The following is a 13,380-nucleotide window of genomic DNA, read 5'->3' on the forward strand; positions in this document are numbered from 1 at the left end:
CCTCATAAGGTGGTGCAGCGGATGGGAAATGAGAGTTGTGGCCAGTCTGGAACAGTTCCTCTCAGACACACATTCTTCCTCATGCTGTTCCCTTGCTCTGCTGTGGGTCCTCTCCGTGACCTGCAGTGCTACGTGGGTGTCTCCACGAAGGAATCTCTGCCTGTGCCACCTCCTTCTGACACCTGGGTGTCTGCAGGGCACCTTATAATTTCCCTCACACACTTTCCCTGAGGTGCCACCATCTTGTGTGTGGAGTTCAGCTGTACCCTGGGATGGGTGCACTGGGGGGAAAGGGATGTTTGGGGGGGACCTTTGTCAACTGTGTGATTGGCCAGGGTCGGGAGTCTTTGTCCTTCAGAGGTCACAGCTTGTCACCAAGTCAGTCCCTCCCTGGCTCCTCCTGGTTGTTGTTGCCTGTGCTGTTGTACCCCAACAATCCGTGGGGATTTCTCAGAGCTGGGAGCAAGCAAGGGAGGGTAGTTTTGTCCGTGGTGAAAAAAAAAAAAAAAATGGCAGCAAGAGAGAAGCTTTTGAACAGGAGAAGTATTTCAGGGAAAGGCAGGGAGGAGGAGGCATGTGTGGCTGGAGGAAGGCAGGGACCGAGGCATTTTGGATTTCCTGGAGCTGTGGGATGTGGGAAGCGCTGTGGGTGACAGACTTGGCCGGTGATGAGGAAACGGCCCAGCACGGGGTGGGCCCCGGCCCAGGAGGAGTGTGGGCCCTGCTGAGGGAAGGGGCCCTCCCCGGCCCCGAGCAGCCGGGCAAGGTGTGTCGCAGCTCGCAGAGCCGGCGAGGCTGGCGGGGAGCCTTGGTGCTTTCAGGGCCCGCCATTCCCGCCCGGCAGGGCCGCGGCCTCTCGGGCAGGCTCCTGCCGGAGGCAGAGCCCACACCTGGGCACCGCTGTGTGCCACCTGCAGCGACCGAAAGCGCCAAATAGCTGCTCACCAGCCTGTCTTCTGGCTGTGTTCTATGTAAGAAACGCAGAGCTTTAGTGTTTTTCCTTCCTAATTAACGATTCATCAAGACAGCTGCAGTTGAGCGTGGTTTAAAGTAACTTGGGCTGCTGTTGAAGTTTTGCAGATGGTTGCGTTTTATAACAGATACCAACATGAACCAAACTTGGATCCAAATACCTCCCAGCTTTTAGATCTGCGTCCTTTATGTTCAGAGCGCTTCTACTTAATCATTAGTAAACTAAAATATTAAAAACGGCATCAAAGTGTGGCCATGAGCTAGAGGTTTTGTCGGAGTGGTTTAACCTTGGCAGTTTCAGAGCCAAAGCTTTGCATAAAGGAGAAATTTTACGATAAATGTAAATAACACATGTCTGGAGGATTAGCTGTCTCTTGTCCAGAAATGCCACACCTTGTAATTAAAGAAGAGGCTGTTAGTATGCGACATAGGAATGCAGAGGGTGTGGACCATCTCAGATTTACAGGCTATCAAGTTTATGAAAGAGACTAAATACTGTTTAGTGTTACAAAGGTGGTAAGACCTTTGTTCAGCATTGCCCCAAAAACCTGGCAAGCCTCTGATGGGAAAACACTTTGCAAGTAAGATCTTGCTAGAAAAAACATCTGTAGGAAAAATTCAGTAGGGAAACTCCAGCAGCTTCTGAAATGACTGCTTTTCTTCATGCACTGCAACAGGATAATGATGTATAGGCTGAATGTCAATGTGTGTGTGCAAGTTGCCTACTGTGTACTGGAAAGTTTGACTGAGTATTTTAATTTAACTTTACAAGTATCCATTAAAATAAAAGTACGTGAGTGAATTTTAGTGCCAAAATAAGTGCAAGAGAAGCATTTCAGTATGTGAAAAGCAGTATCTATGATGCAGATCTGAATGTAAGCATAGGACTGAGGAAATAATTTTGATCTTGTCCTTTGCAGTGAGTTCTACACCTCAGGATATTTATAGCTTTGTAGAATAATGAATATTAACACTTGTCATGTCATATCCAAAGTGTCATGTTAAAAAAGGGATTTGAACTCTAGAGATTAAATGCAGGAAAAATTATGACAACACTTGGTTCAATGAAAGAAAGGCTTTGGATTAACCATAAAAGGCTCAATACAGAAAAGGTTTTTTTTTCTCCCCCAGACCACCATGCTGACTCTCTGCTCCCCACCTTTGTGTCCACATCTCAGGTCTGGGTAAGGCTCCAACACTCTTCTGCAGGTCAGTTGTAACATCTGTCATTAAACCTGGTGAGTGTTACCATGGGTTCGGTACTCATGAATGGGCTAGAGAAGAGAATCAAATGCATTAACAAGGTACCAGGAAATAATCAGAGGCCTTCACTTGCGCAGCTGTGTTCACAAGAAGTTTCATCAGGTCTCTTACAATGAAGGCAAACTGAAGAGGCTTGATTGCCTGACTTTTTTGCCTGGTGGATATACTTTTTCATTCTTACATAGGCAAAAGTTTCACTTTTCTGAAAGAATCACAGAAATTCCCTTCTCTAAAGGCAATTAGACTTTAAATGAGATAAAGAAACCTTAGCTACAGTGCTCTGAGTGAAGGGGGAAGCAGCTGATTCAGATATCTAGAGACTGGAGGGCACCATTATAATTCAAAGCTTGACCTTCAGTTGGATGGTGTTTCCCTAGTCCCACTAGGGCTGGATTTGATGGTGTCAATACAGACACACCATTGTGAGACCAGATTTTGCCCAGCTGCTACACGGGCACAAAGAGCTGAGAAAGCTGCAGGGAGCCTCTTCGTTGTGTAATCCTGGACAGCGGCCAACCTACCATCAAAGGTTGCTCATTCCTTGAAAAAGCACAGGGCTTGCTCCATCCCCCAGCCATGACTGAAAGGTGTTCCAAGAGAGTTGGAAAGAGTATTTCCAGTGCCCCAGTTTGTGGGCTGGAAAAGGTTTCAAGGTGGGCTGGAAAGGGAAGTCTGCAGTGACACAGAAGATAAGCAATGCCTGAAGGGGAGGGTGTGGAAAACCATCTCTCAGGGACAAACTGTGAGGCATGATAGAGCTTTTAATGAGTGAGCTGTCATCAAATGTCTAGTAATCTTTAGTAGTGTGTTTCCGTATGCCTTTGATTTTTACGTGCATTTGCAAAAACTTCTGAAACTCATCTGTAAGCTGGTCTGCCTCTGACCAGCACAATTCTTTGTGTGTCTGTGAAAGTTTGCAGCGAATACACTCTAATTCTTATGTAAAAATTCCATGGGAAAATCCAGGAATGACTGCATAACTGATTTGGTATGGCACTGGGCTTTAATTGTTTTCAGATTTCAGTTTTCAAGGCCAAGAAACCAGAACCCTAAATAATGTTTCATTTCTACCCCTCTGCAAACTGAGTCTCTGTGGAATGCACAACTGTAGCACTCAGCACTGTATATAGAAAAGCACTTCCAGTGTCCTGCAGATGTCTGCTCAGTAGCTTCCATATGGCAAATTACTTGTTATTGGACCAGGCTCTGCTCATGCTTGTGCAATTCTGTTGCAGTTGGCGAGGAGGTAACGCAATCACAGCTCAATCTGGCCCGTTGGGTCAAATAAACTCTCTGCATACTTGAGTGGGGGTTTCAAGTTGAATAATGTTGCTGGAATAATTTCCATCCCTCTCTCATGCTGGTGCAGCCCTGCCTTCCAGAGCAATTGAAAGGCTTATGGGTTTGGGAATAGGTTAAGATTTTTCTGCCACCTGAGTGCTGGGTGAGGGTGGAAACTCTTGGATCTTCCTGGCACAGGAGAAGCCTTTATTGGCCCAGTGCAATAAACTGGTGGTCTTAGTGAGGCAAAGAACCAGATAATTATAGAAACAAAGTCTTCCTCCAAAAACTGTTCTCCCTGTCAAAGCTGAAATATTTTGGCAGGGGCAGCTTCCTCAGTGTCTCCCAAACTCTGTATTTTTTTGTGGCTTAAGAGAACACTGCATTCACTCAGGCTTTTGAGCCACCTAATTCCATTCTGTTTTCTATTTATAATTTTTTCCATCTTTTTATTTGTGTGTGTGTGTGTGAGACTTCTGTGTATATGTGTGAAATGAAGACCAAAATTTGATTTTAGATGCTGCAACCCAGTCTTGCCAGTACTGGCAGTACTGGTGTCTGCACAGCCTGGCTCCATGCCCACTTGGTTTCATGCTGGTGGCACTAAGATTTGAGGAAGATATGTTTTATGATGCTGAGTGATGGCTGGAAATTGTTCCATACATTCAAAACCCTGTTTTGAGGTGCTTTTGATGTAAATTTGCTTGCTTCATGCAAATTGCACCTGCCTGGTTCAGGTCAGGCCCAACCTAACAAATTCACCTGAATATCCTGAGGATACCCTGAGCTTTAGAGATCCTCTATATTTAATCAAAAACTTTTCACCAAATCGAAGTTTTGTCCATTTAGAAAAGATGAATTTCACCTAAAGATTTTAGATAGGTACTGCAGTTAAAGAAGTGTTCAAGCAAGGCATTGAGGTACTGGATAGATAATGCTGAAGCACAGTGATGTGAACTTGTCCACTTTTGCAATACAGGCAGTGGGCACACATAAATAAGAATATTTTTTTCTTTTGGCTACCTTGTTTTGGTTTGCAATTTGCAAATTGTATTTGTAGCTCAGCTAATTTGGAAATGGCAGGAAACTCCAGTCTAGTTGTGAAGAGACACTTGCCATCTGCAGTCTAGCAGTACTTGCCAACTATATGTTTGGGACACAGCAGTCTAGGCAACAGTGGTATCATCTGACCCTAATATATCTATTTCTCAGTTTATGGTGTTGTAAGCATGTCATCAGAGTAACTCTCAAACATGGCACATTCTGAAACAAGTAAATTATAGCACTAATCTAATGCTTGATTTTGTTTTTCTGACCTACTTAATTAAAAAAAGCATCTAAAAATGGAAATGCTGTTTAGCTTAATGTGAAGACAGAGCTAGCTTTTTTTTCCTCCCAACATCTGTGTCCAGAAAGGAAGAAAAATCCTGTTTTGACTGGCCTTCCTCCACCAGTCTTTTTTTAAAATTTTTTTTATTTCTTGTCTAAAGCAAAGTAAGTTACATAAACATTCCACCTCTTTCCATAAATTGGCTGCAGTTTCTGAACAATAGAGTTACTGTGAAGAGAAGAAAACCACAGTCACACCCCACAACTGTTGGTCACACAGCCAAAGAGAACTAAAGACACATTCTTTGAAAGTACCAAAAAGGAAATCCATGGTCTTAAGGCAAGACCTTTTATGTTATGTTTGGAAATGTTTCTCATTTCTCTCTTTCTTCCCCCACCCCCGCTTCTGCTTTAGCTTTCTTAGTTCAACATGTTGGAGGGAGTGAAATGGCTCTAGACAGAACTTTATTCTTTGTCAAGATGTGTTGATAGTATTTGTCAGTAGTCACTAACCTGACATGGGATAGTGAAAGAAAACTGAAAAGTAGGATTTTAGAAAGAGAAAAGAAAACATGTTACTAATAATGCCTTTGAGGCTTCCTCAGTATAAAAAAAAAAAATAGTTCACTTGCAAGAAGAGAGAGGCTAAGACAGAAATCTCTGTTTAAAGCTGATAGTTCTCAGTTGTAAAAGTAATAATTCTCTTCAGAGAACAATTGCTCTGTAGAAACATTTGTTTGCCTCTCTGAAGTATCTCAACACGCTTTCCAAATGGGAATTCACCCCCATCATAGCCTGTGTTCCCCAGCTGGGCAAGCCAACCCACTAGGAGGTCAGATGGCCCTGTGAGAGTCACGCTACAGCAATAAATACACCCTGAATTACTCCCCTCTGCTGTATGCACCAGCCTGTTCAGCCTTCTAAACACAGAATACCAAGTGGTTTGGCACTGTCTGTTGATATTCCCTCTTGGAGGCTCTGGAATTATGATCTCAATGAGGGCAAAGTTGCTGCTGATTTTAGCGGGAGTTAAGCAAGCGTAAAGTCAGCAGAATCCCGCAGGCACCACGAATGCACAACAAAGCGGTGCCTATAAATCAGCGGCAAGGTGTCTGCCGGCCTCCTGCTCGCTGGTGTGAGCTGGGGAGCAGCGGCAGCCCTGCTCGCAGCTGTGACACCCAGATGCTCTCCATCCAGCGAGAGGGCACGGCGGAGTTGGCCGGCTCGCCTTCGCGGCAGCCCCCGCTCCAGCCTCCCCCCGGCAGCTCCAGCCGGGCTCCAGCAGCTGCCCCGCTCTCCCGAGGGCTGCCAGGGCTCCCGGCTGCACGCCAGCCCTGCTGCCATCGCAGCCCTCCCCGACGGCGGCACTTCCCCTTGTGCCCTCATCTCTCGCTCCAGAGCCAGCCAGGAGCAGCAGTCAAATTGTCTGCAAGCAGTGTGTCTGCGTTTCTGAGCGCATCTCTGTGTTATCCAGCATGTTCTGTGCAGGAAGCAGCAGAAGTGAGCAAATCCTGGACCGTGTAAGGAAGAAAAAAAAAAAAAAATAGCAGTTCTTCTATCAATATACTGAGACATTTCAACAGGATTGGCCCACCTAAAATGCACACTGTATATAAGCTGCTTCCAGACCTCCAGTTTAAGACAGAACACAAACAAAGGAGGAGGAAAAAATGCAGAATTACAATCCCTTGCATGCTATTTAGTCCAGATTTATACAGAAGCTAACTGGTTTAAAACCCAGTAGTGACTGGTAGTTGCAGGACACAGCATGTGGACTAAAAAAGGTTAAATTTTCCTTTTGCCTACCAAATAATTTCTCTGCTCCACCCTTGGTGTCCAACTTTCCAATCCCTGAGTCAGTGTCTGAAGTCAAAACAACCAGCTGGGCCTCACTGAACCTTTCACTGTGGGAAAGCTCAGCTCAAAATGGCTGCATTGTTTCTTTGTAATCTTATCTTGACTGTTTAATATCCTCAGCAATTCACAGAATTTTCAGGATTGTGTTTTGGCCCTATGGGAAATGCTGACTTAGATGATGTAAAGTTTTTGCTCTTATAAGAGAAAACATTATGAAAAAGTAAACTATCCATTTACTATCTCTGTTGATATAATTTACCTACCACTTTGAGCGGAAAGCTGCAGGACTGTGCTACATATACCTTTTTTTCACAATATTTCCTTAAACAGAGTCTGACAACCTCCTAAGACATGGCAGTGGAAATATACCTGTTATAAAAGGATATACCATAATACCTGTTATACAGAATATGCTGTAGTAACATCTGCTAACTAAAAATAGTTTGTCCCAGGATTTTCAAACCCCCTTACAAAATTACTTATGGGTAAAACATGCAGTATCGACTACTGTCCAAATATTTTTATATAGACAAAAAAAAAAAAAAAAGATGAAAAAATGCGATTAAGACTAAGTTTATGGGACACAGGAAAATTATGAAAACACGAAGAAACATACTATTTTTGGGGATGCTGTTACGTTTTAGCAACACTTCCAAAATGTTTGATATTGAGGTACAGCAAACAAAGGCCATGTTTGAAAAAAGATATACAAGGATTACCAAATGCAAGGAAATAGAAAATGTAGCACTTCCGTGTGAGTGGTGTGTTGCATTTTGAAGGCTTTTGAAAGCTCTGGGAGTATTTGCCATGTGTTGGGCAAACAGGCGTTCCTCCCACTGAAGAGCCAATTTTTGTGGTGCTAGCTCACGGGTGCACTTGTTGAAACAGGTGTCAAGGCAGGTGTTGTGGCTTGACCTCAGCTTTGGCAAGGAAATCTTGAGGAGAATCCTGTTAGTACAGTTTTATTCTCAGATGTGAGCTGAAGGCCAGAAATCCTACCTTTGGTGGTGAGGTTTTTTGCAGTCTGTTGTTGCATGGTGAGGACGTTTGCATGGGCCTGTTGTACAAATTGCTCATGTCTACTGGGGATGGTGGTGGTCAGGCAGGCTGGAAAGTGAAACCAAGACTTTTCACAGCTCAGGTGGGGGGTTGAGGGGGTGCAAAGCCTCTAGGGTTTGGTTGCTCTAAGCTATCTGATGTCTTCATTAAGAACTTGATGTTAATGCAGTATCTGTGATGATTGACATGTAGGAAAATCACATTCTGGAGCAAGTCTGAAAAGCTCTGGTGCTTCTCAGTCATTGCAGATGAGTGAGTACTGCTGGAGAGCGAGTATCAGAGAAGTAACCTTCTGCTGCTGCATTTGGATCCCCATTGAGTTTCGTAGTCTTACTCCTGTGTATGGTCGTTTTTCATTGGTATAGAACTTTTTTGTCCATGGGACATGTACAGCTCTTGTGTTTAACTTGTATTTAACTTGTGCACACTTGCAATCTAGCCTTCGGTGTAGGAGCTCAGGTCTTGAGATATCTGATGACTGGGTATTGTTTTCTGTGCTCAACTTGGAGAATTAGGCTATAAGTATTATTGACGCATAATGCACGCACTAACGTATGTAAATTAGGTTCCTGCTGTTAAACATGTGTCTGTGAAAGAGCTGGTCCTCCCATTTAGGGTTTTTCCTCCTTTAAGGAAAGGAACTCATTTTAGAAAACATAGATATCAGGATATGTCCAGTTCAAGCTTTCACTATTACTTAGTGTACATGAAAAATTATCCCTGACTCATTCCTTTGCAATTCAGTGTTTGCACAGCTCTCTTCCCCAGTTCTTCTGAGGGGATCTTCTTACCAGCCACGAATTCAAAAGATGAACTGTGTTACAATGGCATTAAAAAAAAAAGAATGTTGCAATTGGGACCACAGCAAATTATACCAGAAGATGTGTTGCTGATCTATACAAAGAATGTTAAAGCCCTTCCACAGCTGTTTGCTTTGGCGTTATCCATGGCACTGCCCTTGGGCACTGCGTGAGCAACACGCAGGCGCCATACAGGCGATACTTGGGTTTTTGCCTTTCTTAGAAGCAGTCTGCCAGACGTATCCTCGTGATTGTGTAACTGAGAATTCAAACAGATTAGACATGTGTTTTTAAGTGAAATTGGAAATAAGGAGATCAGTGAAGACAGATGCTGCATTATGCATAAAAATCTGCAACTTGAATTTCACATGACAGTAGGTCTATGTAGTGATCTTAATAGAAGAGAACTTTTCCCTTCTACTGCCTTTTCCTACTTCTCCTGGTCAAGCAGAACTCAGACCTCATTTCATACAAGGCCCTGTATTCATGACAAGGCTAGTGTTATCCTTAAAGTAGCTCACCATAAAAATTACAGCAACAAGTAAACCCTTGGAACTTTTCTGCTGGCACAGCTGTCATAAATTCACAGCTCAAGAGCATGTTCCACGCTGCAGATGAGAGAGGTGACTGGGCACTCTGATAGTGTTAGGAATGAAGTTGTGTGAGGACCTTCAGGCTAACATACTACTGAAAGATATACCTGAGACCATTGTTTGCAATGAAGGCAGGTTTGTGAGTTTTTTTGCTTTGCAGCTTCTAATTTTTCTTAAAAAAACTCCATCTTTCCTGGTGCAAAGCTGCAGCCTGGTATAGAAATATTCACATAGGCATAGGCAAACATCCTTATCTTTTCAAAAAGTGCTGTATTTGTGATAGACTGTGGCCCAGTCTTGAATAGCTACCTGAACTCCTGATATCAAAGCTGTAAGAGATGTGCTCCCAAGTGAATCAGAAACATAATTTTTGAGCTAAATTATGCACAAATGTCCTTATATAGTTTACGATGCCATTAAAACTTTACTCCATTTCCTTGTTAGTTGAACCAGGCAAGTTTGTGATACCCTCAGTTGTAGTATAATCTGCTCGTATTCTTCACTCTGTTCATTTTTTCTCACAAGTATGTTATTTTTATTCAACTTTATACTTTTACTTATTTAGCTTTAGCCAGAAGTGTCAGCTCTTTTTACTTGAAGTCCCTAGTCATGCACTTCCACTGTTTTTCCTCAGACCAAAACATAAGCTTTGTAAACCTTACCACCTTCTACAGCAACAAAAACATGTTGTATTTTCCAGTAAAATGTCTCAGGTGCCAAGCACAACCCAACTGGCAGTCTGAAGAAACTGTCTCCCAAAAAGGTTGGTGAATATGTGCAAACATGAGCTGTTTTTCTAAAGGCACTTGCCAGAGCCCTTCTGACACACCAAGCTTAGAAAAATATTTGGCATCAAGCCCTTCTCCCAGAATTTCTCCTTTTGCAGGCAGTGGAAAATGCCTTCTTTTCATGTATTCAGATCTTCTGGGTCAACGCGTAAGCAAAGCTTTCTATCTTTAGTTCAGCGATAGCTGGCAAACGCACCCACTCTTTCAGCTTTTACTTCGGATACCATTTCTTGTGTAGCTGGACCATTTCAGCTCCACAACTCTCCCTTAAAAGGATATTTCCTAGGGCAGGAGCTCTGGGGTGTGCGTGTTCTTTAGGCGTTTTTCTTTGCCCTGGGGAAGTGAGGTCCCCTGCATCACTAGCTTGCTACTCCTCCTGTGACAAGAAACTTAGAGCATTACATAACAGAGATTATATACCTCTGCATTAAAAAAAGGTATGCCATGCACTTTGAACAGGTTCAAAGACTGGGAATGAGGATTTCTGAGAGCCAAGCAGACGTGAAGCCTCAGGGAGATGAGAGAAGAAATGAACTAAGGTTGCTTCTTGTGCCACTAGGCTATCACAACAATCTGGCTGTATTCATGGCTATCTCTATTTCTTCCCATGTGGCTTGGAGGTCTTCCTGTAGACTTCCTGAATTTCATCAGTTACCTCTTACACACTATATCCCACCACGTGGGCTTGCCCTGTAGTGCAAAATGTGCATTTATGAAGTAAGCAGTGTAAAAATTCTGAAGATGTCTGCAGTAAGCTGGTAAATAGGGCAATAGAGCAAGCCAAGCTCATATGAATGCTTCTCCAACTATGCTTTCCAGACATATCTGCCACCCAATTCTGAATTATAACAGAATATCACTTGAGTTTATGACTCTTTCATGACAGTGTTGGTCTCTGTCAGAAGCCATTGACCCAGCATGAAGACTTTCAGATTAGGCCGACCAGATAAAACCCAAATAATATTTGTGAGTTTTTGCTGGTTTCATCTCTTGCTACCAATGTTAAAGTCATTACAAGTCATGATGAAAAACCCCACAGGTTTATTTCTGCAGAAGTCAGGGTGCAATATCAATAGTCTTTTATTGCTGAAATCTTCATGCAAAGCAACACCTTTTTAGCAGCTGATCACTGGTTTTTCCCCAGTAATATGCTGGCAGAATCAGGTGACCAAGACATGCAAAGAAAAAAATAAATTGAGGATTAAGTTCCAAAGAATGATTCCTAAGCAAGCTGTTTATAACTCAAGCTACTCTGTAGTTATTGTAAATCATATATGGCCATATATTCTGCATGCACTGGGGGCAGTGTGATTCCATTTCAGTTAGCAGATCTGCATCTATAGGGTCAAATGATTCTGCAAATATTTAATCAAAATCCTTGATGTTGTTTTGTCCAGCTACTACACAAATCCATCAAGGTCCAATGCTTTTCTGCATCATTACCCAATTAACAAAACCAGTGGCATTTTTCTGTACAGAAGGTAAATCATCATAGATTATCATACCTGCTAAAAAATCTTTCTTTTCAATTAGGCTCTAAAGGATAATTTAATTTTTTTTTAAATTTGAATTTCTGAAGCTTCTCAGTTCTCAAATGCTCAACTCAAGTCTGGATTGAGGCCAGGCCTGATAACATATCTTATGTTCCTCCACCATAGTAATCTACTACACAGGCAGGTAACAACATAGTCTAATGTAGGTAAATCCTGGATGAGCACTTGCTACATGAACCTAATTTCTGGGTAGCAGCAAAAATAATTAGTCAAAGTGAGAGTTTTTGCTGTGTGCTCTGAGTGACACTAAATTAATAAAAAGTGGGGGTTTGGCTTTTTTTTCCTTTCACTTGTGGCTGATAATGAAGTGTAAAATGTCTTCCTGAAAGATCTTTTCATAGCTGTAGAGAACCATAAGAGATTGTGAGACATGGGCCTTCCTGATTTACACCTGCCTACACTTTCTAGCAACTGATTGTCTGCCTAAAAACCTATAAGGAGCGGAATTGCACAGATTTCTTTGGTAACCTGTGCCGGTGCTAAACTATCCCTTTAGCAACTCCCTGCTCCCTGAAACAGATCTGACTCTTCAATTTGTTTGCTTTGCAGACATAGCAGGACACTGGTGACTCATCTTAAAGCATGCAGATAATATGTGCTTTTCAGGGAAGAATATACTTGGATGAACAATCTGTAAAATGGATGTTTCTTCCTTTTTCGATTAAACTATTTGGCAAAAATAGGTATTAGCTTTGCTTTCCTCTTAAAAAACAACTGCTTAGGAACTCTGTGGGAACTGGTCCCACCCAGCTTGCAACCCAGCTGGTTGTCAATGACTGTAAGTTATCCATGGGCCAGCTTTTTTTTTTCACATCCCTGCAAGTATCCACCCTTGTGTGCTTGTGCTATCTTGCACACAGGTCGCAGCCAAGCTGCTTTGTCGCTCTCTTGTGCCTGGACTCAGAGCCCATGAATTCTGCCCGGCTGTGCTCGCCTATCTGAAGGTCTGCAAACCTTGCATAGGTATGGACAGGATAATCCTCCCAGGCAAAAACAAACAAACAAACAAACACAGAACAAAAAAAATCCTTACAATTCTTAACAGAAACATAAAATAGAGCATAACAGAAATAAAGAGAGCCCTTCTATGTGCCCGCCATTTTGTCTGGCAGCAAACAGAGAGAGACTGCCTGTTTCACACAGCTTGGTTGGAGCCTGCATTTCTCATCTGTTTTCCTATAGTAGTTCCCTGTCAACTACCAGATCTTTAAAAAGGAAGTCACCTTTGTCCCTCTGTTTCAGTTTCAGAGGCCTTTGTTGTGCCCTGAGTGCAGAAATGTGGATTTTTGGCTTGATACTGGAAACTAAAAAAAAAAAAAAAAAAAAAACAAAAAAAAACCTCAAAACCAAACCCCCCAAAAGAACAACCACAAAACTTTTCCAGAAATTAAACCACCACAACTAAAGGATGTCTGGGATTTTTTTATATAGTCTTTATACATGGATTGTTATGTGACCATGCTTTACAATGATTTTATTTTGGTAAGCTCGCTTTTCTTTTTTTTTAATATTGAAGGGAGACCCAAAACTCTCAATAGGGTAAAATTCACTTAGATATTGCCACTACTGGCTCAAGTAAAATTCAAGTTCCTGCAAAATACTATTTCCCTTGGAGAGTTCTCTCTGTCAACAGCAGTTAAATAAGTAATAGACAAAACAAGCACTTCCAATAAGGTTGCTTGGGGATTCTTTCCATGGGCAGTGGGAAATACTATGGAAATACTATGGGCTTGGGAATTTGGTGTTAATTCCTCTTAGAATAGGCAGGATAAAACTGTGGGCCATATATCAAAGCAAGAATTTCCCTCAGTGCAAATACACTTCCAGTCATCTCCGAGACAAACTGAAAGCCATAGGAGAGAGCAGTGTAGTTGGTGGGCAGTAC

The sequence above is a fragment of the Sylvia atricapilla genome, chromosome 3 (assembly GCF_009819655.1).
Source record: "Sylvia atricapilla isolate bSylAtr1 chromosome 3, bSylAtr1.pri, whole genome shotgun sequence".
Lineage (NCBI taxonomy): Eukaryota > Metazoa > Chordata > Aves > Passeriformes > Sylviidae > Sylvia > Sylvia atricapilla.